The sequence below is a fragment of the Rhinatrema bivittatum genome, chromosome 2, assembly GCF_901001135.1.
Source record: "Rhinatrema bivittatum chromosome 2, aRhiBiv1.1, whole genome shotgun sequence".
Classification (NCBI taxonomy): Eukaryota; Metazoa; Chordata; class Amphibia; order Gymnophiona; family Rhinatrematidae; genus Rhinatrema; species Rhinatrema bivittatum.
The window spans coordinates 554,135,377-554,155,211 of NC_042616.1; the positions used below are offsets into that span (position 1 = coordinate 554,135,377).

At 44.5% G+C, this 19,835-nt stretch overlaps 1 protein-coding gene across 1 annotated transcript in view; it reads right to left on the bottom strand.

Moving 5' to 3' along the window:
* Positions 1 to 19,835, bottom strand: part of DOK6 (docking protein 6) — a 1,072,962-nt gene that overhangs the window by 656,529 nt on the left and 396,598 nt on the right. The gene's annotated exons all lie outside the window — the stretch shown is intronic.

A 19,835-nucleotide genomic window follows, 5' to 3' on the forward strand; every position in this document is an offset into this window, starting at 1 on the left:
CGGTATTCAAGTATCAGATGAAACATAAGATATAATACAAAACAATATAAAATAATACAATAATTAATCACAATTAAAAGTAAAATAAAAATCATAATTAAGCCCAAGGTAACAGTAAAAAATCCATAGTAATAAAAATTGCTAATAGAGACCAGAAACTATATCTCAAATACAGATATGTAAATCATTTTCATAATAGTAAGTCATCACTGAGACATCTCTGGGCCCTGCACATCATACTTGGAAATAAGTTTTCAATTTGGAAATAAATAAGGCCACAGCTTCATTAATAAAAACCCTAACAATAGGTGCAGTCTATGTGCCTGAGCCTTGGCATAACATAGTGGTATTAAGACAAGACAGGAGGATCATATATTCTGTGCTAGCAGGGCTATTGGCCCTCAGTTCCTATAACACAGCTGAATTAGGAGTCACCGATCTGCTGCCAAAACTGTGGGTCATCTCTCCAGCTGACAGATGACTCCAGCCATTCAAGTGTGTCCCTCCCTCCCATCCTTAAGGATGGATACCCTGCCACAGGACCTAAGCAGCCTGCCCAGGCTTGCTCGGGGCTCCTCATACAAATTCAGATCTGGGGCTTCATATCTTAGCAGTTTTCCCTTCCTTCCTCCTTTAAGGAATTGTTCAGACTAAACTTTTTTTTTTTAAAGCATTGAGTTCCCTCTTTAGACTATAAAGACTCATCTCTCATTGAGAAAACAACCAAAAGGAAACTATTGATCTACAGAAAGAGAATGGAATTGAACAAACAAGGAAACTTGTTAAGGCAAGGTGGGAGTGCTCGCACATGTCTCAGTGAGCAAGAATAGACACTAGAATTTTCCGCACAGAAGTTACATAACATGTATATGCTTTGGCTTTCTGATTCTGTGAAAGAAAACACTAAATGGTCAGCATCAACCAGCAATATGTTATGTCTAGCAAATAGCCATATATGGTGTTCTGATTCTGGCTGAAACATATTATAACTTGTAGAAAAGAAGGTGAGAAAGAACTGGAACAGAAGATAAAGGCACTTCCTGATCATGAAGGAAGGATAGGTTAGAATCCCTCACCTGGGGAAACGGATCGAATTAGTGATCAGTAGAATGTGTTTTAGATATTATATATAAAAATCTTAGGCTGGAATAATGATTAATGTGGGCTGTAGCAATAGTTTAGCAATGTTTTATTGTTTTTAAATTAGGATTTTAATTTGAGATTGGTTTTATATTGTAGCTATGATTTTAGAATATTGGATTCTGTTTATTGTAGTTTATTTGGAGATGTATTTGAGGTACTGATAATTATTTTCTGTACTGTAAACCGACTTGATATCTTGAGGGGAAGGTCGGTATATAAAAATGTTTAAATAAATAAAACAAATAAATGACTGTTTTGTTAGAGTGAAACATCAGTGGATTGGATGAGAGATTTCCTTATTCTTAGAGAAGCTTAGCCGGGTACAACAATGCAGCTTAAACTGATGTATCTAGTTGTGACTAAACATTGTCCATAAAGGTGTGTAGGGCCTCTACCACTGGTGTTCATTGTTCTTTACAGGGAGGTATCTATTAGACTGTAACTGCTGGCTGCACAAGAGAGAAGGAAGTGCTACTGTTTTGGCCTTATTGTAAGTCTGGTTCCTTATTTTTTGTTCTAAGAATGGATACTCACCTGGGATGCATTGGAAGAATGCCTGCTGGATTCCATGATTCAGCTTTCTGAGATTTTAACAAATACTGTCTGTGGTATTGTGAGCTTGTCAAGAGTTTGTACAGGTTGACTCCTATGAGATTAGCCTAGAGTTCTAAGAAAAAACAAACATTTTTTTTGCTTTACTGTTGAACTGCAGAATTATAAAAGGACTCTTTGTCATTTGGAACGATGTTAGGTCATAACCTGCAGGTTTGGTAGAGAGATCTAAACTGAGGAAGACTTCTAATTCTCATTTTATTTCTCATTGATTTTAAAGATAATGAACATATTTATATTAATTCAGTTGTAAAGGTGGGTAACAACCTAAATATTTTGTTTAGGGTGGTAGATTCACTTCTGAATCCCCCCGACTCAAAACTGATGCGCTTCAATGAATCCCCAGCTTGTGAAAGCTTGGCTGCCTTCTTGTAGAATAAAATTGGAAGACTAATCCCTGGTCCTTACCTCAGTCATATTTTGAAAAAATGTCACCAACTGGGCCATTGTGAGGGGGCACCTCAGCTCCAATGAGGGACCTGCTCTTGATTTTAAAAATTCAGTGGTAGGTGGGAGGGGGGTTGGGAGGTAGAAGTGTTGCCTGGAGGGGTGGGTCCTGGAACACCTCTTCTTATATTCAAGCACTTTGGGGCTGGGACCGCTGAACCTCCTATAAGCTTTATTGGAAATTGTGACGTGAGGGGTGAGGGGCACTGAACCCCCAACGCTACGAATCTTACAGCTTTGGGAGAGGGGTGGGGGTCCAGGCCATCACAGTAGTACAGACATTTTACTTACCTTTTTGACTTTTGGGGAGTCTGGGCTACCTAGAGTGGTGGCCGCAGGTTGAGGCGGGTGTCAACACCGGCCCGGCTCAACTTCCCCCTTTTGCTGTGGCAGCTGTTTTGTTTTGCCAGCAGCCATTTAAAGGTGATGGCGGTAGCTTGAAATCGGGGCCGCCATCACATTAAAGGGTCCGCTCATCACATTCTTTTGTCCGGCGGTGTTTGGAATGAAACAAAACAACGTGCCACAGAGCCACAAAGGTAGGTTTTAAAAAGTCCATGCATGTGCATCAGCGCATGCACGTTATACAATGCAGTTCCCATGACCACATGTGCGCTGGATTTTTAAAATCCACTCGAGCTTGTGCGGGCGGGTCGGCGTTCGCGCACACAGAGGAAGAAAAATTTTCTAAACCAACACGCGGCAACGCAAGTAGGCCTTCCCAAGTTCCCTTCCAGTCTGCTCCAATTAAGGAGTGGATTGGGAGGGAACGTCCCAATACCCCTACCTAACCTTCCTACCTTTCCACCTCTCCTCTCTTCCCCGACCCCTAATCCCCCCCCCCCCCATAATTATTAGGGTTTTTTTGCTTTAGTACTTTCTTCAACTTCCAAGTTGAAGTAACCTCTGCGTGCTGGCTGACTGCCGGGGTGTGCTTCCCCGGGACACTGGCTAACAGGCCTGCCCCTGCCCAGCCCAGACCACACCCCTGGCCCACCCCTTTTGAGAACCCTGGCACTTTGGCATGTAACGGGGGTTATACGCATGGCCAGGCTCTTCAGAAAGTGCGCGCGGTATGTGCAAGGCTCGGCCACGCGCATAACCCCCCGTTTTTACGCGTGCAGCACTTTTAAAATCGGGCCTACAATATTTTCTCAGAGGAGGGACTCCACTATCCTCCTGTGATAGTGGGACTTCTCCCACAAAAAATATCACAGCTTGATGGATATAGGTCATTGTTAGGGAGACCCAATCCTATAGTAAATTTTTCAAAAAACAAAGTTTTGGCCTTTGGTGCTACATTTTTCTAAAATTTCCATGCAAATTTATCATTAGATACAAAGGAGCTAACCATGTGCTTTTTGTTTTTTTTTTTAATACCCCATTCAGTTTAAAAGCTTTGGGGTAGATTTTTAAAAACGGCGCGTTCGCGTACTTTTGTTCGCGCTTCAGGCGCAAACAAAAGTACGCTGGATTTTAGTAGATACGCGCGTAGCTGCGCATATCTTCTACAATCTAGGATCGGCGCACGCAAGGCTGCCTATTTTGGGCAGCCGGCGCGCGCCGAGCCGCGCAGCCTGCCTCCGTTCCCTCCGAGGCCGCTCCGAAATCGGAGCGGCCTCGGAGGGAATTTTCTTTTGCCCTCCCCTCACCTTCCCCTCCCTTCCTCTACCTAACCCACCCCCTAGTCCTATCTAACCCCCCCACCTTTATCCGTGGATTTACGCCTCCCGGAGGGAGACGTAAATCCACGCGCGCCAGCGGGCTGCTGGCACGCCGAGACGCGATCCGGGGGCAGTTCTGGAGGGCGCGGCCACACCCCCGAACCGCCCCGGCCCGAAACCACGCCCCCGGGCCCGCCCCCGAAACGCCGCGTCCCGCCCCCAAAACGCCGCGCCGATCGTCCACGCCCCCGACACACCCCCGACTGAAAACCCCGGGACTTACGCGAGTCCCAGGGATCTGCGCTCGCCGGCGGCCTATCGAAAATAGGTGCACCGGCGCGCAAGGCCCTGCTCGCGTAAATCCGGGCGGATTTACGCGAGCAGGGCTTTTAAAATCCGCCCCTTTGTAAAGAATAAGTCAATTTTAGCTAACATGAATGCTGCTATTTGAGTCCCTTAAGGGCTTTCGGCCTGATTTTAAAAAGTATTTACATGCGTAAAACTGGGTTTTATTTGAGTAAGAGGGCTTTTGAAAATTGCTAAAATAGATGCCATTGAATTGTCCATAGGATTTTCTCATGTAAGTGCACTTTACTCAAGTAAATAGCTTTTGAAAATTGCTATAATAGTATGTCACATTTACGCACGTAACTCCTTTGAAAATTCACCAGTTTATTATTATGATAGCTGATTTTTCTTTTTTTTCTTTGTTTTTCTTTCCACTTGATGTGGTCTGAGAGTATAGTTTGCTTTAATGTTATCGTTCTTTGTTAATTATTTCTATTTTTTTTAAAACAGCTGTAAATTTACCTTAACCAAGGTTCTTCTGAATGTATTATATTGAAATTTAATAAAGGTATAAAAACATACAGAACATTTCAGCAGGGATAGTTACAAATGGTATATGATGTAATCCAGTTATACTTTTGTTAATTAAATTGCATTGGTTACCTATTGTTATTAGAAGCAAATTTACGGCATTGGTATTAGCATTTTGTGTGCTTCACAGAAAGTACCCACTCCATTTTGAAAAAATACTTCAGTGGTATACGCCCTCAAGGTCTTTACAATCTACTCAAGCTGGTTTGTTTGGTATTCCAGAGGACACAATATTTAACATGTGAGGCTATGTTTCTGAGCCTTTTCTACTACAGTTCCCCAGTTATAGTATAATATTTCTCCTGATACTTGGTTAGAATCTAATCTAGCAGCCTTAAGAAAAAGGTTAAAATGGTATCTGAAGGTTAGAACACTGAAACTCAAGCTCCTACTTTACATTGTTTGTTTTTTCTCTTTTTCATTTCTCCTACTGAGTATGGGGAAGAAAAGGAAATTACGTCTTCAAGCACATCTTTGTTCCTGACAAAGCAGATCTCTATTAGCAAGTTTATGGTCCCAAGTACTTTGGCGATCTTGTTAGGGCCGGTGCCTCTTGTTGCTGATGAAAGAGGGGAAAGGGAACATTCCCTTAGACTGAGGCAGAGATTTTCCTCAGCCCCCAAGTTGCATGAGACTCCCCTGTCTCCTAACATTCTTGTTGGCATTTGTGAAACATTGCGAGGAATGATCTCCTGTTGGAACGTGGAGACGCAGGTGCAGGGAAATCAATGGTGCAAAACCCGGTTGCTACCCCAATGTGGTATGTGAGGTCAAAAAAACAGAAGGAGCCTTCAATTAGTAGGCAGTCATTGTTGGGGAAGACTGAAGGTAATGTATTGGACATGGTGGGAGTGGGTGCTTCTAATATTCCTTAAGCTGCTCCCAAATATAAAAATAACATTTTGGGGATGCCAGGATCCATTAATTTGCAGTCAATATGTCTTGCCATTTCTTGTCTAGAGCTTACAGTCAGTAAGAGGTTAGAAAGTTTGGAATCCTTCATTGAGCAGTATAAAGATCATGTTTCCAAGCTGGATAGTGACATGAATTCCCTGGTGGAGAAACTGGAGTCTCATGATGAGTCTTTTAACGTGGCCCAAAAGATAAGTGATGCAATTTTAATGGACAATCAGAGAATTCAACATAGATTGAAGATGGTGGAGAATAAGCTGTGAAGCCTGAACCTGATAATTCTTAACTTTCCTCCAGTTCCTTTGATTGCCCCTGTGGAACTCTCTAAAAGAGTCATGAAGGATTATTTCAAGATCCCTGCAGACCTTCTCTGCCTCACCTGACTCATACCTTCTATCTTCCAACCAAGAAGCATATGGGCAGCTCTGGGAGTAAAGATCTAGATGAGCAAAATGTGATAACTATGGACAGTTTGGATCTTATTGCCTTTCTTGCAGACTCTCAAGAGGAGGAGGTGAGATGCTACCCTACTGGTTACAATTGTTTTGGAGACTGATAAAAATTATGTTATGAGGATCTTATTCAAGTTAAAGGAAAGTTTTTTTTTTATGGTAGTGTTTTCCAAACTTGTCCTGGTTTTCAGGATATCTGTAGTCAATATATATGAAATATACTTTCATACACTGAGTATCCAATGTATGACATTCTATCTCATGCATATTCAGTGTTGCAATCTGAAAATTCAACTGGTTAGGTATGCCTTCCGGAAAGGGTTGGGAAACACTTTTTTATGGGCCAGAAAATATGGCTTTTTCCAGAGCTCTGTCAGGAGACACAGATAAGGTGGAAAACTTTTCTACAGATTTGTCAGAAGGTTCTCACTTCTGGTACTGAATTTTTTCTTCATTTTCCTTGTAAATGTTTGCTGAAATACGGTAATGTGCAGTATGTTTTCTTTTTTTTTAAAACCCTAAACAACTTAAAGGTAGATTTTAAAAGGGTCACACATACACCCATTGATGCATATATCTCGCCACACACAAACATACATGCTATTTTATAACCTACATATGTAGGTTATAGAATACTCCACATGCATATATCTTATGCATGTCATAGCTCCCTATTAGGTGCAGGGGTCTGGTGAAACACAGAGAGAGATGGAGACTCTTTATGGGGTTCAGTCTGATACTCTATATATGGACCATTGTAAGGGGGCACTTTGATTCAGGGTGTGTTTTCAAGAGATGGGTTGGGGTTGGGGGGGGGGGGGGGGGTTACAGACTAGAGATGTGATTCAGCTGAACCTTTTGGTTTGGCCTTTGTTATCAGCCCACCATGGGAAATTTTGTTTCCTACGATTTGGGCAGATTTGTTTTCGGCTGTCTGGAACCGAAAAAAAAACAAAAAAACTACCCCAACCCTTCAGATTTAATTAATTACAACCCCCACCCTCCTGACCCCCCCAAAACATACTGAAAGTCCCTGGTGGTCCAGCAGGGATCCTGGGAGCAATCTCCCACTCTCATCTGTCATGTGCCAGTAAACAAAATGGCGCTGGTGGCCGTTTGCCCTTACCATGTGACAGGGGCTATTGGTGCCATTGGCCGGTCTCTGTGTCATGGTAGGAGCAATGGACAGCTGGTGCCATCTTAAAAAATGGCACGGGCCATCCATTGCTCCTATCATGTGACAAGGGCCGACCAATGACACCGTTAGCCCCTGTCACATAGTAAGGGCAATTGGCCATCGGCGCATTTTGATTTGTGGCAACCGACGGCCCAAGAGGGGAAGATCTCTCCCGGGCCCCCGCTGGACCACCAGGGACTTTCAGTAAGTTTTGGGGGGTAGGGCAAGTCTTGCGGGGTTGAGAGGGTGGGGGTTGCAATTAATTAAATTTGAAGGTTTGGGGGGTTTTTTATGTGCCCTTTCTCCCCCCCCCCCACCGAAAATGATAAAAAAAACTGCACGAAATTTCATGGATTTTCCTATCGTTTCGTCAGCTCCCTAAAACGGGACGAAATAGGAAATATCGACTATATTTCCTATTTCATCGCAAACAAATACACACATTCAGAGATATCCATTGTAAAATTGACACCATTAAAGAAATTTTGACCTTATAATTGATGAATGGAGTTGATTTGAACAATTCAGCTAGTAGAGACTGCAGTGTACAAATCAACTCCTCTTTTAGAATTTTCATCACTTATAAGGTCTAAAATTCTTTAATGATGTCAAGTTCACAATGGATACCTCTGAATGTGTACTACCACCCATCTCCTGAAATCTCACCTTGAATCAAAGTGCCCCCTTACAATGGTCCATATATAGAGTATCAGATTGAGCCCTATAAAGAGTCTCCATCTCTCTCCGTCCTTTTCCTAATAGGGAGCTATAGCAAAGTAAGGCATATATATTGAGGTAAGCACAAGCTTTCCTGCTATTTAAAATTCATGTAACATTTTTTCATGCACAAGACTTTTAAAATCTACCTTTTAGGACTTTTCTAGACAGTAAGTCTTTTCCGTAGGTGATTTTGGCAATTGAATATATTTTTCTCTAGATGTGACCTAGGCCACTATATGTTAATCTCCTGCTCTTCAGCCCTTTCCTTATTTTTGTTTTTTCTCTTGAGGTGAAATTTGTTAGCTTCTGCACTTCTTATGGTTTTCTTAATTTGGGGACTTCATAGAAGTCATATTGGTGAATGTATTTTTTTTTTTCATGGTTTGTCTTCCTTTGGTAATTTTGTGTTATTGTTTTTCCAAAAATCACAACAGAGGGCTAGTGAAAGAAAACAATCCAAAAATACAAAATTCTTTCACTTAAATTATGTTTTTTAAAAAAGCATCTTGGATTCATAATGTGAAAATATGGAGGAAAAGCCCTCAGAGATCTGGCATGCTATGTCAATCGATTTTAATATGACAGTATTATTCTAATCAATCCCGTTTTATTTTATTTTAGGAGGTAAATTCAAAATATCCTTTGGTTTTGTTATAGTACTATTATTGTTTTCAGTTTTTGTATACTACTTTTGGCTTGGAAGGTGGTGCAAATACTATTTAAATAAATAAATAAAATACTTGATTCCCTTCACTAGCAGCATTACTCTTTGCACCCCCCTCCCCCCGGGCTACACTGAGAGGAGCAGCAGTTCAGCAATCTCTCTCTTTGGCTTCTGCCCCATGCGTGTGCCGAGCCTTTTTTGCATAGGCTCGGCGGTGCACTCAAGCCCTGGGATGCGCATATGTCCCGAGGCTTGCAAAAAGGGGCAGTTCGGGGGTGTGGCCGCGGGCATGGCGGCAGTTCAGGGATGGTCCGTGGGCATGGCCGGGGGCGTGGTGGCGGGGTCGAGTGCTCCTGCACAGCGGCCTGTGCCAGGGTATGGCGCGCTGGCAGCCTGCCGGCGCTCGCAAGTTACGCCTGCCTCAGGCAGTCGTAACATTTGAGTAAAGGTAGGGGGGGATTTAGTTAGGAATGGGTGTAGGTTAGATAGAGGAAGGGAGGGACAGTGGGGGGGCCGGAAAAAAAGTTCCCTCCAAGGCCACTTCGATTTCGGAGTGGCCTTGGAGGGAACGAGGAAAGCCATCAGGGCTCCCCTCGGGCATGGCACGTGCAAGGTGCACATGTTTGCACCCCCTTGCATGCGCCGACCCCGGATTTTATAATATGCGTGCGGCAGCATGCGCATGTTATAAAATCGGGCGTAGATTTGTTTGCACCGGGTTATGCAAACAAATATACGCCCGCACATAAGTTTAAAAATCTGGCCCTTAGATTCTAGTTATGCAGATCTCCTTATAAGATATGACACATTTTTACATTTGCTGATTTATTGTCTTTTTGTAGGTCACAAGCAATATATGGGCTAGATTCATCATTCCTGCAGTAAAAAAAATGGGTGGGAGGGTGCTAGTGTGCAGTGGCCGCATCACGGTAGTGCGGTTTCGCCTGCCGTGGTGCGGCCATGCTGCACACTATCACTCCCATAGCACCACACTAAAAGGTGCTACTGCCGGCGATAATGTCCAAAAAATTATCGCCGTCAGCGATGCCGCCACTCCATTTCCCTAAACCCCTCCCAAACTCCTCCCTAACTCCACCCTTTCCCCTGATTTTAATGTTACCTCCGCGATAAGCAGGGTTGGAACTTTCATGCATAGTTTTTTATTTAAAAAGTATGTATCTAAATTCACTCAGTAAAGCTGCGCATATCAAATAGTAGGTGTAATTGTGTGTCTGGGTAGTTTTGCTAGGATAACTTTCAAAGAAGACTAATGCACACAAGTCTGCTTTGGTGTAATATATGCACATATTTGCTGGCTAACTTATGCACCATGAACAAAATTTCCCCCATGTAAGGCTTTTTGAAAACTGCCATCTTGAGGCTAGAGAAAAGTACGTGCATTGTTTGACAATATACACAATTTTATCTGCAAAGGAGGTTATGCTCATTTGAGAGTGGAAAAGTCCATGCAGTGATTTCATAAAGGCATCTATTTTATACCTGTGATGTGTGTGTATGTACCAAGTGGATTTTCAAAGGAGAACTCTGCAAGATATTTCCATTTGAAAATCAATTTGCAGGTTAGCCTGCAGCCTCTCAGTCCCCTCAGTTTCTCCAGGCTAAACTTGTAATTTACATTCCCCAGCTTTAACAAGATGATGATTATGCAAGGACATTGCAGCCTTCTACAAGAGTCTGGGGAAACTTAAGAGATGAGCTGGATCACTGCCTGGATTTCTCACTGCAATCTTTAACTTATATTGGTCAGGCAGAACTTCTTGTTTTCTTGTTTTCCTGCACTTCTTCTTCCCTCTTTTTCTGTCTCTGTGGGTGGCACTCTCATCCTTCTGGCTCCCTTGCTCTTAAACCTGGGAGACATCTTTGATGCCTCCTTCTCCTTCTCTACATACATCCAAAACACTGCTAAAGCTTGTCATTTTTTACTTTATAACATCACTAAAATCCATTCCTTCCTTTCTGAGCATCCTACTAAAATACTTATCCATTCCCTTATCACTTCCCAATTAAAATACTGTAATTTGCTATTTGCGGGCCTCCCACTGAACTGTCTTTCTCCAATATAATCTATTCTAAGTTCAACTGCATGGCTTTTCTACCTTCAATATCACTATGACCATGTAAGGCCTCTTCTCAAGTGGCTAAATTGAAGAGTCATTCATCAAAGAGCATTATGGGGTTAACGCCCATGATAACACCATAACACATGCGATATTTGTCATAACATGTGGCATAAATGCAAATTTGGGAAACATATTCAAAGGGGCAGAATTGGGCAGGATTAATGAAAATGAGAGGCATTATCACACTGTGCGATAGTGTAACACATGTTATTGCATGCTTTTAATGCTGGAAATAACTACACCTTTTTTGCAGGGATTACGCTGTGCGAGATACCTGAAATGGCCATAACACAATTTGCGATACATATTGCAATTTACCGTTTTGGGCATTTTTGGCCATGGGAGAGAGTGGAGTGGAGGAGAGACAGAGAGAGAGAGAGAGAGAGAGAGTCTCTTGGGTGGCACACATAATAGTCAACTATTTATATCACTATAGAAGGGACAACTAGTAACTTGATGTGAGGTTTTGGTGGTGGTGTAGGGTTTTGGGACAGTTTTACATGTAGAGTGATATATACGAACAGCACAGTACACCTTAGTTAAGGTTTGACGTCATTTGGAGTGAGGAAATTCACACAAAGATGAGATTTCTACAGTGTTCTCTTGCCCTAGCTTGTTAGTACCCTGGTAGAGAGTCCATCAAGCTAGGGCAAGAGAACATTGTAGAAATCTCATCTTTGTGTGACTTTCCTCACTCCAAATTACATCAAATCTTAACTGAGCTGTACTGTGCTGTTTGTATGTCTCACTCTGCATGTAAAACTGTCCCCAAAACCCTACACCACCACCAAAACCTCACCTCGAGGTACTAGCTGGTGCTCCTTTAATGCACGCTGTGATAAACTACCTATGTGAAGCACACAGTGTGGTAATTCTAAAATTATCATACCCATACCCCTTTTTCTTATCATGGGTATTATCCATGTGAAAATTATAGTATTTTGATGAATCTAGGGGTTGGTTTCCTGTCCACTAACACATCCAGTTCAAGATTATCTTACTCATCTATAAATGCTAGGGGTGTGCATTCGTTTTGAACTTAAATGGAAAACGCAACTTTTTTTTTTTTTAACTTAAAAAAATGATGAGGCGTAAACGATCGGATTTCCAACCTATTCAACATAGCTATGTTGAATAGGTTGGAAATCGCGATTGTTGATCTAAATAAAAATTTAAACCCCTCACCCTCCTTAATCCCCCCCCCAAGACTTACCAAAACTCCCCAAGCTGGCCAAAAGTTCCGTGAGGGTCCGGGAGCGGACGTGTGGGGAATCACGTGACGCCGACGTCACGTGGTCCATCGCGGTTCCGCTCCGGGACCCCTCGTTGGACCCAAACCGCACTTTTGGCCAGCTTGGAGGGGCCTCCTGACCCCCCAAGCTGGCCAAAAGTGCCTTTTGAGCCCAACGAGGGGTCCCGGAACGAACCCGAGGGGAATCACGTGACGCCGCGTCACGCCGACGTCACGTGATTCCCCTCGGATTTGCTAGGGACCCCTCGTTGGGCTCAAAAGGAAGTTTTGGCCAGCTTGGGGGGGCCTCCTGACCCCCCCAAGCTGGCCAAAAGTTCCTTTTGGGCCCAACGAGGGGTCCGGGAGCGAACCCGAGGGGAATCACGTGACGCCGCGTCACTCCGACGTGACGCCGACGTCACGTGCTCCTTGCGAAGGAGTTCAGGAATGGCGTCCTGACCCCGCTGGACCACCAGGGAGTTTTGGTAAGTCTTGGGGGGGGGGGCGGGATTAAGGTGGGTGAGGGGTTTAAATTTTTATTTGCACATATGGTCATAAACTCAACTTATGGAATTCTCCATATGTCCATATTGACCGCAAATGGGACCCCCTTTCGACTTATGGACTTATGAACTTAAACTTTTGGTCTGCACATCCCTAATAAATGCATTTACTCTGCAGCTCCTCATTACCTATCTTATTTTTCTTTTCATATTCTCATGATCTCCAGTCATCAAGCAAGTTGTTGTCATCTATGTCCTTCTCCACCACTGCCAACTCCCAACTCTATGCTTTCTACCTTGATGCACCATTTATTTTTATTTATTTTAAAAATGTTAATTCTGCTCTCTACAATGTTTGATACAGTTCATAAAATAAAAACATAGATAGTTACAAGGAGAATGAACATACTAAAACACAATGATTTGCATACTAAAACAATGATTTGCATATACAAGAAAACCAAAATACTATACATATCAAACAAACCCCCCACAAAGAACATTCAAGACCCCTCGATCACACAACCCAACATTCAACTCGTATCAACCGTAAAAGACCTAGGCGTAACCTTAGACTCTGAACTAAACCTAAAAAAACACATCAACGCAATAATAAAAGAGGGCTACTTCAAACTACTGGGCCTCAAAAAACTCAAATCCCTTCTATTCAATCATGACTACTAGTCAGTGCTCCAGGCCCTCTTATTCTCCAAGCTAGACTATTGCAACTCCCTTCTCCTTAGGCTCCCAGTGTCATCTACCCTCAAACCTCTGCAATTACTGCAAAATGCAGCAGCCAGGTCCCTCACAAACAGCAAATGCTCCGCCCACATCACTCCCATTCTTAAAGACCTCCACTGGCTCCCCATAACCCACAGAATACAATACAAAGCCCTAACCCTCATGCATAAGACCATCAACAATGAAAAGATAGACTGGCTAACGGACACCCTCCACCCACATGACTCACAAAGAAACCTCCGATCAAAAAACACTGAACTACCAACTATTCCTTCCACTAAACTGGCCCACCTTACCACAACAAGAGAACGTGCCATCTCAACAGCAGAACCCTCACTGTGGAATAAACTACCCACACAACTCAGAACGGAACCCTCAACCCAGACATTTATTTATTTATTTATTTATTTAAAAGATTTTGTATACCATCATTTGTAGTTGCATCACAACGGTTCACAAGGTATTAACATCTAAAAAGCATAACAATCTTAAAAAATGGTGCAGGACATCCATTGCTCCTACCATGTGATGGGGCCGGCCAATGGCACCGATAGCCCCTGTCACATGGTAAGGGCAAAGGGCCATCGGCGCTATTTTGATTAGTGGCAGCCAACAGCCCAAGAGTGAGAGATTACTCCCTGGACACCCGCTGGACCACCAGGTACTTTAGGAATGTTTTTTTTGGGGGGGTTTGGAGGGTGGTGGATTCTAAATAATTATATTTAAAGGGTTGGGTGGGTTTTTTTTTTGGGGGGGGGGCTAAGGACAGCTGAAAAAAAGAAACTTCTGGACCACGGGAAACGAAGATTTCCCACGGGTCCATGATGCCAAAACCGGAACCGATTATAGAACCGATTCACATCCCTAGAGTATATATTTATTTATTTATTTGTTTGTTTTTCTATACCGACATTCAATATGGAATATCACATCGGTTTACAGAGTAACTCATGGGATAATATGACTACGGTGTCTTATTATTTTTTCATCGTAACAGAATAAATTATTTAACAATTTGGAACTCTCGTTTGATATACAATATGCAATGGATGGCCTGCGCCATTGCATATTGTATATCAATGGTGTCTTATTATTTTTTCATCGTAATGAGGTGAGCTCAGCACACTGGCTGAAGAGCGGAAGAGGCTTACCAGGTTTCCCCATCTTTTTGGTTCTGTTTATTTAACAGCTTTTTTTCTGTATGGAGTCAGTCAGCAATGAACACAGCACAGCACCCATACATTACATACGTGTCTGTGTGTTTATGTGACACACATTTTGCTACATAGTGAGTGATACAGTTAGAGTATTAATAAATACACTGAGCCGTAGTATACAAATCAACAGTAGGTAGTGCACATCAACAAATTCTATCATGTCAGGAGAAGGGAGAGGAGTGAATGTTGGGAGGGTTGGCAGATCTGGCAGGGGTAAAGAAGTAGTTAGATAGAACCCAATTTAGTAGCAGTGTTAAAAAAAATAGGTCACTAACCAAATTGAAAAGAGACTTTTTTTTTTTTGCCATAGAATGGCAGGAGTGGAAAGCACTGGAAGCTCAGGGCTGAAGCAGATACAGTTTGAAAAGGTTGCACCATCACCGCCTGCTCCCCTCTCTCTTGTGTTGGAGCAGATGGAAAAAGTGGGAGAACCATAAAAAGCAGTCAGTAGCAGGGTTAGGGGCATGGACTGAGGCACCAGAAGTGCAACAGCCAAAACTAGCTGCACATTCCTCTTCATTTGTTATTGTTACTGCTTATGAGGCAGTGAGAGGCAGCATTTTCAACAACTGATTCTGACGGATAATCTTATCTGGGATTCCATGAATCAGAAATTGAACAGCTAGTAGCTGAAGGAAATTAGGAAGGATTAGTCAGTAGCATCTTGGCCTCCCGTATGGTGGTGGAGGAGAAAGATGAAGATACTGATAGTGATGAGAACAACTCCTAGCAAGAGCACACAGTGCAGATGGAGAGCATGAGTGAGGCCCCTGGTGTTTTTCCTCAGGGTCTACATTTAACCTTAATTCTAGTGCTAGCACCTGCACCCAAGAATATAGAGAAGAGATTATAGAAGATAAAGGCTTAATTGATGAGGGAAGGGTCAGGAACACATTTCCACCATTTTTTTCCAGAGGTTAAGCAATAAAGGTATTGCACTCTGTCCCCTCCTCTTCAGGCAGCCTGCAAGGAAGAGAAGGAGAGGGATGAACGGCCACTCTGCTCCCTAATCCAGCCTCTCCCTTCCTGTTCTGCCGGGCAAAGGAGGGGAAGATTTAATCCTGAGGCAGATACTGCAGAGCAAAAAGACTGGCACAAAATGAGGTAGAACTAATACAAGTTTGAAATTTGTGAACAGTGACAAAAATTGTCAAGGCTTCAACCCTGGCCTTGAAGGTAGATATTATTACACACAAGTTTCAAACGGTGCTATTTCAACTACTTTTTGTGTCTGTTACCAAGGGCCTAATTTCTGCCCTAACATTCTGGAATGGTGTTCTACCAACTTTTTTTTTACAGGGACCAGAGTAAGTGGAGGAGTACCAGCAGTATAATTCAATTCTGGCTCCCCCAAGGAAACAAAGCAGAAATGATGGTGGCACAAATCATGTATGGCCCCCAAACCCTGGAAGAAATAGAACAGAGTGCGCTAGACATAATTACTCTAAGATCAGGCACATGGCCTTGATTTCAAGCACAAATGAAGAGGCTGTGAGGGAGACCAGCCAAGGTCAAAAGAGTACGGGGAGAAGTTCTGTCGGCCCCATTGAGTCTGCCACTATTGGATGTTTTGGTTTCCTGCTTATCCTGCTCTGGTGACCACAGTGGGAGAGGGGGAAAGGACAAGAGTAAGTGAAGGGCTCAGAAGGAAGAGAAGGAGAGTGAGGAGGAGGGAAAGACAAGAGTGAGTGAGGGAATCAGAGGGAGAGTAGGAGGAGAGCGGGTGAAGGAATATGGGAGTGAAAAAAGTGAGTGAAGGAATTAGAAGGTTTCTGGATTGTGTGGAGGAGGGTAAGTGAGAGGATGGGAGAGTCTATGAGGATTGAATGGATCAGAAGAACTATAAGGAGCGAGTGAGATGATCACAGTGAGGGAGTCAATCTGTGAGAAAGATGATTAGGGAGGGCAGGGAAAGCATGCAATAGGGACAGGGTACGAGACAGGAGGAGGTGGTGAGGGAAGAGAGAGAGAAGAGAGAGAGAAGTGTAAGCAAGGAGGGCACACAGTGCTGCTCCTTTCCTTCCACTGCCAAAGTGACAAAGAACAGACCATGATTTTGAATTCCAGGCTTCCCACCATGGTCTGAGGAGACTGGATAGTACACAACAGTCTGCTCCCTTCCTCCAAGGCAGAGAAAAAACAGCTGATCCCAGCTTGAAAAGGAGGCCTGTGCCTTAGTGACCAAGAAAGGCGAGAGGAGGAAAATTGTGTTTGGGAGATAGAATTCACCCTCAGCCTTGGACCTGCCCCATTTCAGAGATTACATCTTGCCATGGTCGCACTCCACCTCCACCCCCAAAACAATAGTTCCACTTCCTTTTTGTCTAAGGCAGAGGGAAATGGCATGCATTACACCAGCAATATCTGGACCGATATAAATGCTACACATCCGATACATTCCTTGACAGCATACCGGTGGAATCTGGCTGAGGCAGGGGCAGATAGCAGCTCTCGCGCGGAGAGAGCATCAGGTTGCAGGTAGGCTTTACTGCACACCAAGCTGATTGTTAGCTGCCATACCTTATGCAGTATTCTGTCAGCCATTAAAAGATGCTGGAGGGAACTAGACCAGAAAGGCAGGAGTTCTCAAGCAGGTTCCTTTGACAGAGTGTGCTGCAAATAATTATAAAGGCAATAGAAAATGGGGATTTTCAGGGAATCCATTTATTTGCACCCTTGCTCCACCTGGCATTGAGGGATGCCCTAGGCTGGAACCCAAGGAAATATTCTATTCCTGAGAGTATCAGGAAAATCACAGAACATTTCTATTGAAACATGAAGGGAGAGCAGCTTCTCCATGAGGAGAAGGAAGAATTTGGGATGCCTCACAAGCATCTAATTTTAGATGTTGGCACTCAATGGAATTCCAACTATACGATACTGCAGAGGTTAGTGGAGCAGTAGACACCTCTTCATGATCTGTCTGTGGAAACAGAGGTATGGATCACCCCTGGGGCATCATGATTGGGTAGTTATGAGGCAGCTGATGGAAATCCTGAAGCCCATCAAGCATACCATGGAAGATAGGGATGTGCAGAGGGACGCCATACATTGCATTCGTGATTCTGATTCGTCGGGGAGCAGATACGTTGCATTCGGCCGTATGGCGCCCCGATGCGTTAATACCGCGATTTCTATTCATGTGCCTGCTAAAATTCAAATTAACTACAACCCCCCACCCTCCTGACCCCCCCAAGACTTACCAAAACTCCCTGGTGGTCCAGCGGTGGGTCCGGGAACCATCCCCTGCACTCACACCCTCGGTGCCGGTTTCATCATGGCGCCGATAGCCTTTGTCACAGGGGCTACCAGTGCCATTGGTCAGCCCCTGTCACATTGCCATCGGTGCCATCTTGTGCTCCTACCATGTGACAGGGGCTGACCAATGGCACCGGTTGCCCCTGTGACATAGTATGGGCAAAGGCTATCGGCGCCATGTTGAATAGTGGCATCGGATGGCCGGAGTGCAGGAGGTCGCTCCGAGACCCCCAGGGACTTTTGGACAGCTTGGGGGGGCCTTCTGACCCCCACAAGACTTGCCAAAAGTCCAGCGGGGGTCCGGGAGTGACCTCCTGCATGCCGGCCGGCCGATGCCAGTAATCAAAATGGCGCCGATCGCCTTTGCCCTCACTATGTCACAGGTACCGATGGTCGGCCTCTGTGACATAGTGAGGGCAAAGGCGATCTGCTGCCAGTATTCAAAATGGCGCCGATCGCCTTTGCCCTCACTATGTCACAGGGGCCGACCGTCGGTACTGTGACATAGTGAGGGCAAAGGCGATCGGCGCCATTTTGAGTACTGGCATTGGACGGCCGGCATGCAGGAGGTCGCTCCCGGACCCCCGCTCGACTTTTGGCAAGTCTTGTGGGGGTCAGGAGGCCCCCCCCAAGCTGGCCAAAAGTCCCTGGGGGTCCAAAGGGGGTCCCAGAGCGACCTCCTGCACTCCGGCCGTCCGATGCCAAAACTCAAAATGGCGCCGATAGCCTTTGCTCATACTACGTCACACGGGCTACCGGTGCCATTGGTCAGCCCCTGTCACATGGTTGGAGCACAAGATGGCACCGATGGCCATGTGACAGGGGCTGACCAATGGCACCGGTAGCCCCTGTGACAAAGGCTATCGGCGCCATGATGAAACCAGCACCGAGGGTGTGAGTGCAGGGGATGGTTCCCGGATCCCCCGCTGGACCACCAGGGAGTTTTGGTAAGTCTTGGGAGGGTTCAGGACGGTGGGGGGTTTGTTTAAATTTTTATTTAGGTGGCCGTATAATTTGGGGGAAGATTTGTGTATCCGTGGGGAATCGCGATACGTTTCGCTTCCCCATGAATACTACGAATAGTGTAATATACGTTGCGGATCGCAATACGGCGAAAACGAATGCACACCCCTAATGGAAGATCTGAGTCCCAGAAGTGCCATCCAGCATGGGGTCATTGCTATAGTAAATACCTTGGAGGAAAAGTTAGAAGGCTTCCATGAGCAAGAGAGAATAGTAGCAGAGGTGTTGCAGTTTATGGACTCCTTAAAGCATCAGGTGGAAGAGAAACTGAAACCTTTGACAGAAAAACAATGCATACATGCTTGCTACAGTTTGTGATCCATAGGTGAAAGGAAGTCTTGCTCTCCAGCCTCTGTATCTCACATTCATAAAGCAGATGCTGGTAACTAGGGTGTCTGAACAGGAGTGCCAGAAGCAGAGGCAGAGGCATAGTGGGATGTACCACAGGAAAGAGTAGCCATCTCAGAGTAGTGCAAGCAGCTACCACTTCCTTCTCCACCTCAGTACATCAAAACTATGTTGCCCGCAAAATGCTATCTCTCCTGACACAGCTCATAACTAAAGCAGCTGGAAAGAGAAACCCTTGGTCTATCCCAGCAAAGGAGACCTCCAACTGTGATGCATTATCTCACAGAATCCATTGAGGACATGGACACAGATGCATTGGCATATTGTGCACACAAGTATGTAGTCTGGCCACACCTAACCAAGGTGACCAACCACTAGGGATGTGCATTTGTTTAAAATGAATTAGGCAATTGCAACAAAATTGTCTAATTCGTCCTGGTTCGGGAGACCCGAATTCCGAAACGGATTTTTCCCGAAATTCGGGAAAAATTCATTTTTTGGGTTAGCGTGGGGGGGAGGGGCACATGTATTAAAAAAAAAACCCAACCCAACCCTTCAAATTTACTTAATTACAACCCCCCACACCATCCCGATACCCCCCCCCCCCCCAAGACTTACTGAAAGCCCTGGTGGTCAAGTAGGGGTCCCGGAAGCAATCTTCCGCTCTTGGGCCGTCAGGCCTGCCAGGAATCAAAATGGCGCT